This window comes from Pithys albifrons, chromosome 5 (assembly GCF_047495875.1).
Source record: "Pithys albifrons albifrons isolate INPA30051 chromosome 5, PitAlb_v1, whole genome shotgun sequence".
In the NCBI taxonomy this organism is placed as follows: Eukaryota; Metazoa; Chordata; class Aves; order Passeriformes; family Thamnophilidae; genus Pithys; species Pithys albifrons.
In genome coordinates, this window is record NC_092462.1 from 24124138 (window position 1) to 24139625 (window position 15488).

At 39.1% G+C, this 15488-nt stretch overlaps 1 protein-coding gene across 2 annotated transcripts in view; it reads right to left on the minus strand.

Annotated features, from left to right (window-relative positions):
• Positions 1–15488, minus strand: part of PPP3CA (protein phosphatase 3 catalytic subunit alpha) — a 184662-nt gene that overhangs the window by 53978 nt on the left and 115196 nt on the right. The window lies entirely within an intron of this gene.

Genomic DNA, 15488 nt, shown 5'->3' on the forward strand with positions numbered 1-15488 from the left:
CAGGTTAAACAGACACATTTCTGGTTTCTGCAAAGGAAAACGCTCTGCTTGCTTTCCCAAAGCATGCCTTACACAAGAGGACACTGGTGTTTCATGTTTTAACCTCTCTCCCTTTGTTTAACCTCATATAACTGCAGTTAGTTCAACTTCATTGCAATAAAGTCAATCTAACAGGCAATTTCCTTACAAAGAGCAGCCCCAATAAACGTGACAGACCAGGCAGTCCAACCCAAGCAGAGATGCCTCTGTCTGTGCCTTAAGGGCAAGAACACAGCACAGCCACCTTGGGAAATAGCAAACTCCCTGGTGGGTGATTGCAGCATCTGCAGGAGGGCAGGCAAGGCTTTTGGAGGACCCCGTGGAAGCCTAACAGTGCTGTGTCAAAACCTGCTTTGTTTCTTTCACCCAGGAGCAGAGAACTTCCTCCCGCCACACACCCTGTTCAGGGCCAAGCCTGGCCCTTTTACGGCAATGATTCTTAACAAAGATGTTAACAGTCCTGACTTACTGAGGTCAGTTTAGTCTGATTCTCCCTTCAGTGACTCAAAAACTCCATAAAATCTGATTTTCAAACTCTTAAGGGTGATTATGAAGTAACTGTATAATACCAAGGACCCAAGACAGGTTTTATCTGGAAACAGCAGCCCAGCTTCAGTGGAATTCAGATGCTCTCTCTGACGTAATGGTCTTGTTCTGTCACAGATAAGCAAATCTCACATCAGCTGCATGCCGTGGAGAAGCATGAACTCACATCTCCATATAGATACAGAGGGACTATATACAACAGCTGTAACACCAAACTCAACAAACTCACGGTGCAAACAGTGTTCACACATTATTGCCTTTCATCTCAGTCCAGTGTCACATTATGCTTTTTCACGTCTATCCCTTTTCTCTGATTGCATACTCTAATAATAGAATCTATAGTGCCATTCCATCTAAAGAACAAATACAAAAAATGCCTATCCAAACCAAAACCGACCACCCACCTTTTGAGTACAGAAAAAACCCACTGATGTTTCCGTTGCTGCTTTCATGAATATTTCTGTGAAATTGGTGACCCGATCATGATTGCTGACTAGCTGATGGTTCTTCTGTGATAGTAACATGTATTTTCCCCATAAAATAGCATATTTTATCTTATCACCACTGTGCTACATTGTATAATCTCTTTCATCAAGCTGGTTCTCAACTGTGAGTTTTAGATGACAACTTTCATGCTAAAAGCCACCAACAGTTACAATTTCTACCTAAAATAACATCTGCTATTAATTATGCAGAACAAATACTACTTAAATTCTCAAGTGATATAACACCACCACTGTTTCTCTAAAAAGCCATTTGTACCCCAAAAGCAATTTTTTTTGTAACATTTTTTATTTGGATACATCAATCTACCAAACCAATACACTCTTCTTGACTGTACTCCTCTGCATGGACACTGTGGGAAGATTAAAAACACGTGTCACATATTGATGGCCAGGCAATCTGCTCTCCCAACTTCCAGCAGCAAAGCTTTCAGTTATGTAACTGTACAGCTCTACCAATTATCGCCCGCCCCCATTTGCTCCAACTGCAAAAACCTGAAGTTAAGCAAGACTGAAAGATTTTTAAATGGATTTAACTTTTGTACTTTCACTTAAAGCACAAAGAAACTAGACTTCTTTTTGGTGTCTTTTTCCCTGGTATTGAGACATGTGTGAACAGGTAAATACATTGAGGCCTGAGGCCTTTACAGAGAAACCAGAAAGGTTACAAAGCCTTCTCCAAACAGCTCTATGTCCATGAATTTGTCACAAGTCAGAAAAGCAGCAAGCAAATCAGTGAAGACGACAGAAATAAAAAGTGCAGAGCTCTGCAATCCCATGACCTGCAAAATTATGAACTGGTCTTGAGAATTGATACTAGATGGATATTCCAGGCACTTTGCACAGAGCAGCAATACTTGGTAATAGACACAGAAATGTATCCAGGAAAAAAAAATCCAAGCCACGAAAAACCCAACCAAAACTGAAAAGCCCAGCCCTCAAAGCCAACCTTGCACACTAAAGTAGTTTCAAAAGAGCAGCTTAAAATTCAGCAGGTAAAAGCAGTGGGAAGAACACACTCAAAGTTAAGAGTCAGCACTGAGATTTAATTTATTACGGTCAGCCCCTGGAATTCCTACGGAAAAACTACATCATTACATACAGTTAATCCAGATAGTATTTTGCCTGGAATAGCATGGGATATCTTAAGGATCTCACACTTTCCAGGTTTGCATATATAAACTTGACACATCTTTTAGTGTACTCACAATCTGATGAATAGCCTTATTTACAAATAAATTAAGGTGCAATTTTGCATGCCTACACTACTATGCTCCATTTACAGATTGAAAGCAACTGTTTCTAAAGCTACAGTTCTGCCACCTTCCTTTTCCAATACTAAATTCTTATGAATCTCCAATCTGGAACATTTCCCAGGATGCTGAATCAATGCTTTATCTTTCATTAGGTAGGGGCAGAAGAGATTCAGCATTGTGCTTCTATTCATAAAGGCAGAAACATCCACCAGCCAATAGTTAGTCACAGACTTCATGTCTTCTGTTCACTAACGAAGAACTCTGCAGCACTGCCCCACCAAGAGCCCACAGGAAAGGTTCTAGATCCACTCCTACAAAACTAAGGGCACTACCTTCCTCCTTCCTCCTGCTACAGAACAAAAATTAAATGCACACTAGTTATTATGTAGACAGGTTTACTCTTTTACAAGCTTTACCTTTGGACCTGTTGGTCCTGTCAGTGTTGCCAGATAAATCCTATTTCTTTACACCTGCACAGGCCCTTCTTTGGTGTTCTGGAGCACTTGTTATCAAACAACACATGCAAAGACATATGAATGTTTTTCAATCAAGTAACAACAAAATAAAACCTAGCATAGTCAAGCAGGAATTCTTAATGAAGATCTCCAGGATAAACATATTATGGATTTAAACTATGAAAAAGGTAACATAAGACATGGTTTGTACTTGTGTGGGATTAACATTAAAAGCAGCTGTGTTTGTACAAAAAAAAACCACAAGAGGAGGAATTCACGTATTTTCCAGTATCACTGATTCCCCAGAAGTGCTATCAAGTCATGGCCTTTTTACACTCATCCATTTATGAAAACAAAGCAATATGAGAGCAATTTTTCTCCCCTAAAAAGACTGCTCTGCTTTATTTACCCAGTGCCTTTCAACTTCCTTTATATTATTAACTTGTCCCCGGGCAATGACAAAACAGTGTTTCCACTTGCTTACTATTTCCAGCAATCAGTTACGGCATCAAACTTGTTGCTCAAGAGTTTGTCCATCTGAGCCTGCCCATGGCCTACCCAACCTTCCAGGGCAGCAACCCCAGAACTGCACAACACAGTCTACACAAGTGTTTGCAGCTATTTGGAGCTGATCTCCTGATTTCCAGCAAATAATTGTTGGTATAATCAGAAAGTTTAAGAAACACTGGTTATTGGAGGACTCCTTGGAAATCTATCTCTGCTGAGGAAGGAAGACACAGGCCCCACCACAAGATGCAAGTTCACAGGACAGCCCCTGCAATTACTGAGAAATCACATTTCTGAGCAGCTGCTTCTACTTGTTACGATGGGTATTTTGATCCACTACACCTTCTTAACCTATAGCACCAAAATTCTCCCAATGTAACTGTCTGACAAATACCATTTTATTTTAAAAACAGAAATTGAACATGGAGGAGAGACAGAAGAAGAATTTTTTGTCATCCTAGTACAAATGAAATTATGTTTATGATGGCTTCACTGTGAGGATCTCTCTTTGATTTATGTCAAAGGAGCAAGCAATTTTGAAACAGGAACCACTGATTTCAAGTAGTATCAGCAGTGAAGGAAATCTAAAGCTTAGCACTGGTTTTGCCAGTTATTTATAGATGACAAAGTGGTATAACAGCGATTCAGAGTGCAGTTTCTTGGCATAAATAAAAAGTCTGTGAATGCTCTTCACAGATCTTCCTTCAGATAACTAAATGCCCCTCACTACTCAGTCCAGAGATTATTCTTGTGGTCTCCCACTCCAAATGGATATTAAGAACAAAATTTATATTCACAGTACATTAAACACTGTCAATTCAAAGACGTTCTATCTGCACCAGTTTGGATATGCTGCACTTATTTTCTCATTTACCATATACTTAATCGGTGCAACATTATAATCTGATAGTAAAATACCATTAATGTTTCAAGTGAATTTCCATTGCATGAAAGTACTCCCATCTTCAAATGCCATCAGGTATTAGGAACAGACATACAAACTCTATCAGCTTCTGAAGCAACATCTGCAAACTCATACATGTAAGACAATTAATAAGGAAAAAAAGACACCTTTTAAATCACTGCGCAGGGAATAATATTCATCACTTGACAACCTGTTTTTTACAATCACTGAGCTAGGGATGGTTTTGCATTGAGAACCAAGAGACTGTGCTTGAGCAAAGCAGCAAGCAATACTGAAAAACCTGAGAGAGAAAAACACCCTAGTGAGTTACACTGCAGAATGCAGACTGCAAATCCCAAGGGAGGCTGCTTTGCAAAATGTTTTGGAAGCATTTAGCTGCTTTTTATGCCATTAGTGAGCACAGGTTCCAAGAGCTTACTGCTTTTAAGGACACCTGGTACTTCCAAATCCTCACTGACTAAGGAATGAGTGCACCATGTAATAAACCTGCATGTGTCTGAGCTGACTTGTGGATTGTACAGACTTCCAAAATGAGAAGGCAAAGAGGCTGCATGCCCCAATGAGAAGGATATTCTAACAATTTCTCCAGGGAAGTAGTTTGAAGCAATGAAAAGTTACAAAAGACTGAGCAAAGAAGCCAGGTGAGAAAGAAGTACTTGCAAGCAACAGTGGACACACAAAGGCAAAGCAAAAACAACTAGACCAACTTTGGTAGCTGAATGGTTGAAGACTGGGCTTCCTTAGACAACTGATGAATATGAGGGAAAATGCCTGCAAGAGCTAAATGCATGAAATTCTGAGGTGGTTCAAAAAACCACAATGTGTTGCTCCTGAAGGGCTCAACTGTAAACCAGAAGGCTCTTGTTATCCTCAAACTTTAGGAACAAAGTCACATACAGGGGTCACATGTCTTTGATTATACAATCTTTCAGCTTGAATGAGCTTTGTTTCCAAGTGTGTTTCTGAGGAACATTATATATTGCCACAGCAATATGAAATGTTCAGAACACCATGGTTTTATTCCAGACTGATTTTTTTTTTTTACTTGCTAAAGAAAGCAATTTGCTTCCTTGTTTTTTGGAGAACTAGAAGGAAGGAGAAGTACAAAATAAAAGAAGAAACTCCACAAGTTTTTAGTTGTAGCTGCTCACTGAGGTGCTGCTCAAGACAAACCCTGGTTAAGTTACATACATTGTTTATCAGTTCTGTTCCTGTTCATAAGTAAAATGTTTAAAGACCTTGCAGACTTCATTAGTTACTCAAATTACAGTCAGAATCATTTAGACAGCTCAGTAGGTAACTTGTCCTAACAAAACTATGAGACCCAGCATAATGGCCCTTTGTATGAATGTTTGTTATACTACGTGTACTGAACAACAGCTCTATTTCCAAAAGAAGCATGATTTCATTCATATTCATATCTGGTTATCTAACATGATTATAACAGGCTTTCATCTATCTTTTCCCTTCAATCACTCCATGCAAATTGATGATTTGATACTACCAGAGTGAACTGGCATTAACAAAAAACTGTGATTATGTATTTTCTTGAAAAGGCCTGTTTCGCCAAAGAGAAAACCAGAAACCATGAACCATACAGGTACAGCAGAGGAACCAGCACATGAACCACCAAGGCCACGTTTGCCAATGTTTGGCTGTCAACTTTCCTTCTTTGTATATAGCAAAAAAAAAGGCAAAAAGCATCTTGGAGAAAGCTATTTTCTGTGCAACACATGAGGACACTATCCTGCATTCTGCTCTGCCAACACTTGCAACTCTGGTGTCTGTAAAGGAGGAGTTCGTTTTTTCCCACCATTCCCTGGAGGCTGGAACAAATTAATGACACTTGATTTGAAGAGACAGAATGAAAAAGAGAAAGGAAAACATCGTATCAGAAAAGACCTTCAGGACAACAGTCATTAATATTCTATGGTGAAGCAAAACAACCCCTAACCCACATGGCAGCAAGCTCTTCAAGATGTTGAGACTAGAAAAATATCTTAAAAAAAAAATTAAAAATAGCTCCACAATATTACTTTTTGTGTCACAATATTACTTGTAGTGTTTCTAAACAAAATAAAACATAAGCCTAGCCAGCAGAAGAGTGCCTTAGTGTATGTAAGAAATATCAGGAGCAACAGTCTCAGGAAACAGGCTCTACCAATCCTGCAAAACCTACAATGGCAGAGAAAAATCCCTTCCCTCCATGCCCCTACCTGAGCTGAATTTTTCAGCAGAGAAAGTGGGTATTTCTAGGTTAAAGCCACATAACAGAGTTTTAGTGGAAAGGGGATGGTGATCTAGTGAGTATTTTACAGATTTTTTTTCCTAGATCAACAGGGATAGGTATGGCCAAACTTCGTGAACGAAGATTTGGGAAGGGCTCTCCCCACGTGGGGATGTGCCCTTCGAGCCTGCGCAGTGGATTTTTTTTTTTTAGGTGAGGCACAGCGTGCGCAGAACTGGCCCCATCGTTTCAGTCCTGAGGTCCATCTGCCACGGCCGAGCGAGCTTGGACAGTGACTCAGGACTGTCACAGCACCCGGTACTAACCGGGGCTGACCCTGCTGAGCATCCGAGATCTGACGGGATCAGATGGCAGGGAGGCATTGAACTGCTCGGTACAGTCTCCACTGAGACTCGCACTCACGACCCTGTGATCAGAGTCCGGAGTGCTCACCATTACACCACAGGACCACCCACAGGGATAGGTGCTTTCATCACATATAGCAAATTAGGTGACAGAGGGAGAAAAATTCATTCCCATACACATCAAAGAAACAACCACCTCTTCCCCTGCCACCCTTCAAGGACAGCACTGCCCCTGAGCACCCTCTGTAGCAAATCTAAAAGCAAGCATAATTATCTCCTATTAATGCACCCTTACCATCAGGGAGCAATGCACGTTTCACAAATTTCCCCATCCAGAAGGATTACTTGTGAGGAAAGTGCTTCACTGGTGTTTGGGTCAGGATTTCCAGCTCATATCCTGAGATCCACGTTATTTATAGAAATAGGAAAATTCTCTTATCCTCAGTTTTACAGATGTAAAACCAAAGGCCCAAGGAATTTTAATAGTTTATAAGGTCAGAGGTTGAGTCAGTAGGAGGGCAGGGATAGCCTGAGAGGGAACAACATATCCTCATACTGCTCCATCCAATTCAACACACCAGAAGACAACTCTTCTAACGAGGAAAGAAGGTCCTGCACAAGAACTCTTCAGGCACAGCCTGGCTTTAAATAAAGGAAATTTAGGGAAGGTGAAACAAGGCAAAATGAGAAGAAGAGTTTTGAAGAGAAAAAAGCTCAAATAATGCATTTTTTTTTTGTTGATGATTTAATTTAACAGCTAGGATCAGGTTCTTTACAGCTAGTATTTCTCTCAGCAGCACAAATCCCAATCCCAGTAAAGTTAACACAAAGGCACTGGTATTATATGGATATAGTGATAGTTACGTAAAGCCCAAAGAACCTCTTGATTATTTACAGGGGCTTGATGGAAAGTATTCTCGTTTGCTCTTCTTACTGAAGAGTTTTAGTAGTACCCTCATAGACTGCAATCCAATTAATTTCCAAGCACCCAACAATTTACAAGATTTTACAGGTGTAGCAGTATTAGCATGTCACACTTCAGTACATGAATGCCTAGAATCTAAAAACCCATTCATGTTGACTTGTATATACAGGTTTTCCATATTCACCTGGGGATAACATTTGCTGTCACAGTTTCCTCATTTTGTGCCATCACACCCCCTTCAATGCTTCATCCCACTCCCACTAGTGGTTGTATTAAGAATCAGAAGCAATAAATACTCTGTGACAAAGAGCATCCTCCTTCCTTCAGGACAGCAATTTGTCTTATCAGTGGAAAACAAATATCTGCTCACCACAAACAAATGCATTTGTTCATTACCTTTGGATTTGTAGCACACTGTCTGTATTTCCCAGAAACGGAAGTTAAGGGAATATAAAAATAGTATCTCTCAAATTCCTGTGCCCTTAATAAGCAACCAGCAGCATCAACATTGATACTTGCATGCACCCTGACTTGGAAGAGACAGCACAATCAGCTTCAAAGAAATTCAGTGCATGAGTGAAAAGAATCAGCACTGAAGACCTACTGAGCTTTAACCTCAGCTTTTGCACCCCTGCCTTTAACAGGCTTGAGCCATTACTTCAGTCTAACCCTTCAGTATTAGGGGAATTCATGTGAGAGTGTATGGGTGTAAGGTTAAAGAAATCAAAAAACATGCAAATTTGCCCAATTCTAGTTCAAGACACAGATGATGATTTTTTGAAACCACAGAATCTAAATTCCATAACCAAAGTCTTATACAAATCTAATTCTTGGTGAAAAATGCTTAAAGTTTACGGAAAGTTCTTTCAAGTTAAAGCTGTCCACAGTAATTTCTGTTCTGATAAAACCTCTTATGACAATTAGTTATAGGAGCCAGTGCAAAGAGGAGTTGACCACATTAACTTCCTCTTGCTGCAAACATGTATCTAAACACGATCTTGAGTAGGTGGTTAAATTCATATGCTGATCCTAAGTCAACATGGATCACAGAATGGTTTGGGCTGAAAGGAACCTTAAAGAACACTCAGCTCCCGAAAGAAACTGCTATCAATTAATGATGATTATGAAAATAAACACAAAGAAGTCATGTTGATGAACTGAACAGCCTTCATTATGTTTCTTTGTATAACCTTGTTGTTAGGCAGATAATGAGTGCATGAAAGTTAGAGAGGACTCTGGGTAGCCCTAGGGGTGGCAGTCAGGCAGATCTGGGCTAGCTCATGCTGTGCTCCTCAAGCAAACTAACCAGGCTTTCCCAGTACACTGAGAATTGTTTTCCTAACACCTGGCTAAAGAGGGAAAACCCCCCAAAAAAGTCAGAGGAGAGGAGGGACAGAGTAGAAGTATTATTTTGGCAGACAGGCACCAACCACATCACATGCAGTAAGTTGTTTTGGGAGGTGGGCACTGGTATTCAGAAACAGAAATAAAACAAAAAAGTTGCAAAGAGTACCAGGTGAAACAAATGCAAAAAAAATTCTTTACACTGAATTGGCATTTATGGCACTCTTCTACTCTGTAGTCTACACCAGTAATCGCAAATAAGACATCCTTTCAGGCTTCTAATATAGAGTTACTAGATAGATTTTTTTATGATTCCAGATCAGACATTCCAAGGGGAGGTAAATAAGTGTTTAATATGTCATCAATCAGTCAAACAAGACTTCACTGGCATTTGATTAGGTTAAGTTGGATTTGTGAATTAAGTGTATGTGAACTCAGTATCTCCATTCGAGGATCTCCACCACCCTTTTGCCCTTTCAGGATAAAGGTCTCTGCTGCTTGAATCAGCCTCAGCCGAACAGCTCAGTCAAATACAAATCATGCAATCAGAACATACACGGCCTGAAAACGTCTCCAGCTACAATTCCAGACGAGAAAAATAAACTCATAGACTTGGGACTTCAATAAAAGTTGTACAGATATCAAATTATTCCTGAGTCAGCTTTTTATATTGCAAGGGCAAGATTTCCAGGAAGGTCAGAGGATGTAGCTACAGAGTTCATTAGTTCTGATGGGAGCTGAGTGATTACTTCTTCCATGGCACTTTCCAGATTGCTTTCAAAGAATATGGATCCCCACAATCCTGCACATATACATAATCTAAATATGAAGCAGTGTCTATGTGACCTTAGGAAACGTTATTTTAAATTATAATGTACATGCATTTAAATGAGGCATTTATAATAAAGGAAATATCTGAAAATACAATTTATTTCCTCTTAAGCAAAACCATGCTTGCTGTTCTTCAGAGACTGGTGTATGAACTACTCCTACATGCAAGCATAACACTCCAGCTCTGTAAGGCCTCCTGCATTTAAGCAGCAGAATACTGCTACATTACTATTGCTTCCAGTGCAAAAAGGCAAACCTGTATTTTAGCAGGAGATTCTTGTTCTTCAGAACCTTACTGGGCTCTTATCAGCTGCACTTCAACAACATACCTGGATAATAAAGATGTTATTATTACATTAGACCACAAAGCACACACTCCTTGGAATATTTTACGTATCACAACCCAGGCACAGCACACAGCAAAATAATGCTTTGACGGGGCACTAAAAAATGAGCATTTCCCTCTTTCTATTCTATGCAAATTAGGTACTGGTGGTATTTTCTTTAGTACAATACTATGTTTATGCATGGATTGAAGAAGTTAAGCCCTCCTTTCAAAAAGAACTTTGCTCTTTAACTCCCTTGCTCTGTAGAATGATTCATTTTTCAGAAAGAACATTGCCTACTTTTGGCTAAGATCAAATACATTACCAGTTTAAGCCATTCCAGAAAATGTTCTTTGCAAATACAACTGCTACAATTCTAACCCCGAACCAGCCACAGAGTAGCTCACTTTTGCCCTGAAAAAAACCAGTCATTAAAAACCCTGCATGTTCCTCCTCTCTCTTTAGCATGCACTTCCTGCAGCTTTAAATTCAGCTCACAGTGGTAGAGAACAAGGACGATGGAAACATTTATGGTGAAAAATGACTTGACAGAAGTAATCACTTGGAAATGCTCACAGTTACAGAGCATCTCCCTGGCTTGAAATTCTTTATCCAATGTTATTAATTTGTGGGGTGCCTGTGACTCCTCATTAACACTTAGTTTCAGGCAGAAATGTCACTTTACACCACCTCTTACAGGCTGTGAGGTCCCATCCCAAGCTGACCTCTGCAGTACACACTCCTGGCTCAACAAAGCTGTGCAACCTCTGGTCAGAGTCAAGTGAAAATGCTCAAAACCAGACCCCCATCAAGGCAATTCCAGGAGTCTTGCTGACCAGAATCCTCCACTAGAACAATGAAATCATCAACCAAAACAGTGAATCATCATGGGAAACTGAACATTCATTTAAAGAAAACAAAAACCAGTACTACCAAAAAATCCATGAAACCCAAAGCTCAAAATGCTAAATGAAGAGTCAACTTTCTCACACATTCAGGGTAAATGCAGTAAACCCATCAATGTTACAAATTTTCTTGCAATAAAATTGCTGTCACTAGTAAGGAAAACAGCCAACACACAGGACTCCATTGTGGTTTTGAGCAATCACATCTGCATCTATCCTGGGTTTATAAATTTTTATGGGTCCAGGGATACTTCCAGATGCTTAAATTTTACATTGTTGCTACCAAAAAACCCCGCAAAACCAAGAAAAAACTCTGAAAAAAATAAAGAATAAGAAAAGCTTTTAAGAGTCAGAATTGGTAGCTATTGTCTGAGAGAGAGCCAGTACTATCAGTGATATTGTCAAAGTTTGGACTGCAGCACCTGTCAAGAAATCAACTCCAACCTCAGTTCCACAGACTTTTACTACAAAAAGTGGGTCTACTCCAATTTCCTATTCCATTAATTTTGTTATTAATATCTAATTCCCTCTGTTTTCTATAGTGAGTAGCTTAATTGCCTCCTTTACAGCAGAAGAGTGGACCTGCTATCTTCTACAATGAGGACACATTTTCATGACAGAATTCATATATATTTTTCATGCAATTTTGTAGTTATTCTACCCCTTGCTTGCAAACAGGAAAGAAGTTTTATTCCAAAGAACTCGCTGCCTTGATTTTATGAAAGAAAATCTTTTGCCCTTGTTACAGATTCCTTTATGCATCACAGATTGCTGCTGCTGCTGCTTCTCCCTTGTAATGGTTGCATACAACTGATGGTCCAATTCAGCTCTCTCAGCTGTCCACCAATTCCAGGGAAACAATCCTCTTGTGGATTTGTTAACTGTCAAGTGAAAAATGTGCACTAAGAAAAAAATACCCAATTTGTACTTCACGGACTTTTTAGGCTGCTTGCTACTCCTCTGGATTGCAGTAGCCGGTTATTTGAAGTGACTGCAAGGCAGAAACACTTCAGGCACATAAAATTAATATAATTCTAATGTATTCATGTGTTTGTCTGAGCTTGCTTGTGCTTAACTGGAACTGTAAAAATTGCTTGGCAGGGTCGTTTTTTAGCCTCTTGTATATGGCCAAGGAATAAAAAAATACGTCTAAGATCATAAACCTTTATTTATTACACCCAAAAGTTTCCATGTTGTTTGAGAGTTTTTTAACTTATATTTTCATTGAAAATTTCACATAATTATCTTGTATATCTGTATTTCCCATTGAAGTATTTATTACTCAAATTGGTAGAGAAAACTCAATAAAAACCTTCCATCGATGCTGGAAAGCTGAAAAGCATGTGACCAAACAAAAAAAAATGTAAAATCAACAGATGCTTCTTATAAAAAAAGCAAGACATATTGTGTCTAAAAATATGAGTCAGTGTAGATAGGACCTTATCTTCAGAAAACATACGAGTAAGATAATCAGGTTTCAGAAGATCATCACCCACAAAAGAAGTTACTGTGTGTCTGTCTGGTTGGTGTTCAAGAGGCACAGGGATATCTGTGCATCACAGGAAGTAGAGCTGATGAACGTGCTATGAAAAAAGAACCAAACTGGAAAAAATTGACTTTCAATCCATTTTTCTCCTTTTTTGTGCTGTCTTGGATGACACACCATTCTAAAATGAAAAAACTCAAACCAACAACTAATTCTCTTAACTCAAAAGAATATATGTAGAGCTTGGGAAAAAACCACCACAAAGCAGAGTGTATCACCTTTCATAAATGTTAGCACTTTGTTCAAGAATTACAGAAGTCTGAAAGACTATTTTAAGAACTAAAAACATGAAAAAGTTACCTTGGTTTATTTCAAATACCTTTCAGTTTGGATTAAAGACTCACTGCAACTGGACCACATAGGTAAGACCTAAAACACTAGAACTGTTTTGACAATTTCTCCCAGAGGACCAAGAATTACAAACACGCCATGGACAACATCACTGTCATCCCTTTCCTCGGGGACTCACAACCCAAATACGCAGCTACAGGGATCCCAGGACCTGGGCAGGGTCTGGGACATCAGAATCCAGTGATGGAAGAGTTTGAGCTGTCCCTTCCAAGGCGAGCAAGAAACAGCTTCCAGTTCTGAGCTTCGGCAGGAAAGGACTCGGGACTTTCTTTGTGCCCCTCTTGTTGCTCTCCTGTTACAAGCGAACAGCAGCAAGGCAGCACTCAAAAGAACAAAGCTGCATCAGAGCTCTGCAGTCTAGCAAGCCTTCTGCACCAGGCACAAATCTTGCACAAGTCCAGAAAACAGTTTTCTCATTTTTTACTTTTAAAATTATTACAACAAAGTTGTAATGCTACAGGTATTCATATCTCTGCGTAAAAAACTCAAAACCCCAAACAAAACCAATCAAGAAATACCCAAGCAAACATAAACCCCAAAAAACCAACCACAATAACAATAAGGAAAAAACCCCAATACAAAAGTCAACCCTATTTAAACTGCACATTCTTAGTGAGCCATCAGTAGTAGCACAGATAAACAATAAGGATCAGAAGCGATCTGCACTGGAGCAACAATTCTTAATATTCATTGTACTCTTTGTCTCAAGATTGTTCCTGGCTGGCTTATTGTATAGAACTGAATACAAACAGCTTTCTTATATAAAACTAACTCAACTAAAGAACATAATTTCTGCAATTTAAATAAATTAGTGGGCAGTTTACAGCCAAGAAACTTATTAGCATTCAGAAGTCCCTTTACAATAAAATATTTATCCATTTACAAACTGACTCACACAGATCTCATTTACAGACATTGTTTCCCTTCAGAAAAGAACACCTCCAGAAATACTTGCAAAAGAGAAGAGGATACCCAAATAAACACACACTACTTTGCGGGTTTCTTTGTTTCTTTGTTTTCTTTGCGGGTTTCATACTCAGAGTTAGTAAATATCATTATCTTACTTGCCTTTCTTTAATTATAGTGTCCTTTAAGACATATAGGATGACACCGCAAAACACCAAGAGAGTCTCACGCCTCTGAAAACTCATTACAAGATATGGTCATTAAGAACAGGACTCTAACCCTGTCATCTTTCTGTAGATGATTCATATTAATGATGTGTGGGATTTTTTCACACCTGACTACCCAAAATACTTTTCCAGACTGAGGTTCTGTCTCTATCAGAGGTTTTTATTTGCCACCTACAAGAACATTATTCTGTGGAGTTCCTTTTTAGGTAAAAGGATAAAGAACCACCATTTAAGATAACTTTTCAGTGGACTGAGGCATTGCTGTGCTATTCAGGGCAGTCCTTGAACAGGGATGCTCTAATGATCTAAGGCTCATTAACTAGGAAGATATAAATCACCATTACAGCAGGAAACAGACTGCAACATGTAAAACTCAATTAGCGACAATGCAAGCAAATGGTAGGCTGCAAAACTTGGCTTTTCTGTAAACTAAAAGATTTTACTAGAAGAACCAGCACCAGCCTCTTTTCCTACTTTAGTTTGCTGGGCAATCAGGAAATATTTCTGTATCGTAAATCGCAACAGTAAAAGAGTTTAATGGATAACTCAAAAGGCCATTTCTATTCCCTGTACCTTCCCCTTAGTTTTTCATAATTCTTACATGCAGTGTTCCAATAGTCATTATTGGCTGACGCAGTTTCTGAGTTGCAAACCAGCACAAAAACACTTTGTTAGCATTCGAAAAACCAGTAAGCTATTTCATATAAGAGAGTATCTTGATTTTTAAAATGCATTTTAATTCACTAAAATTCTAGAAACTGAAAATTCACATTTTGGAACTGCTGAGGGATACATTCCTCAAATCAGAGAAATGGTGTAGCTGTCAGTCCAGAGAAGAGGAAAGTGCAGGGTACAAGAGGTGCAATTTCTGAGCTGGGAGAGGTCACTTGACCTGCTCCCTAAACTTTCATCACCAAGAGTAATAACTCTACACAAGGAATGGTAATTTTCTACACTCAGAAGGAAACAAAAAAGGCTATATTTTTCTTTCCAAACCATGTGTATCCTGAGCAAAATACATATCAAATATTACAAGCAAGAATGTTTGTTTCTGCTACCTGGTTAGGTCATCATTTCAGGATGAAAAGGGCTGCTGAAATACAAATGTCGAGAAAATATACTGATTTAATCACACAGTTTAACTGCCTGTTGTTGGCCACAGTGTTTAGGAATGGAGACAGTGAGGGGTTCAGAGTGACAGACGAAGATTTTGCAAGAAATTACAGAAAGAGCAATACTAATGTTAAAAAAAAGATCATGTGTATGTATCGATACGCTTTTGCCATGAAGTACAGGCAAGGTGT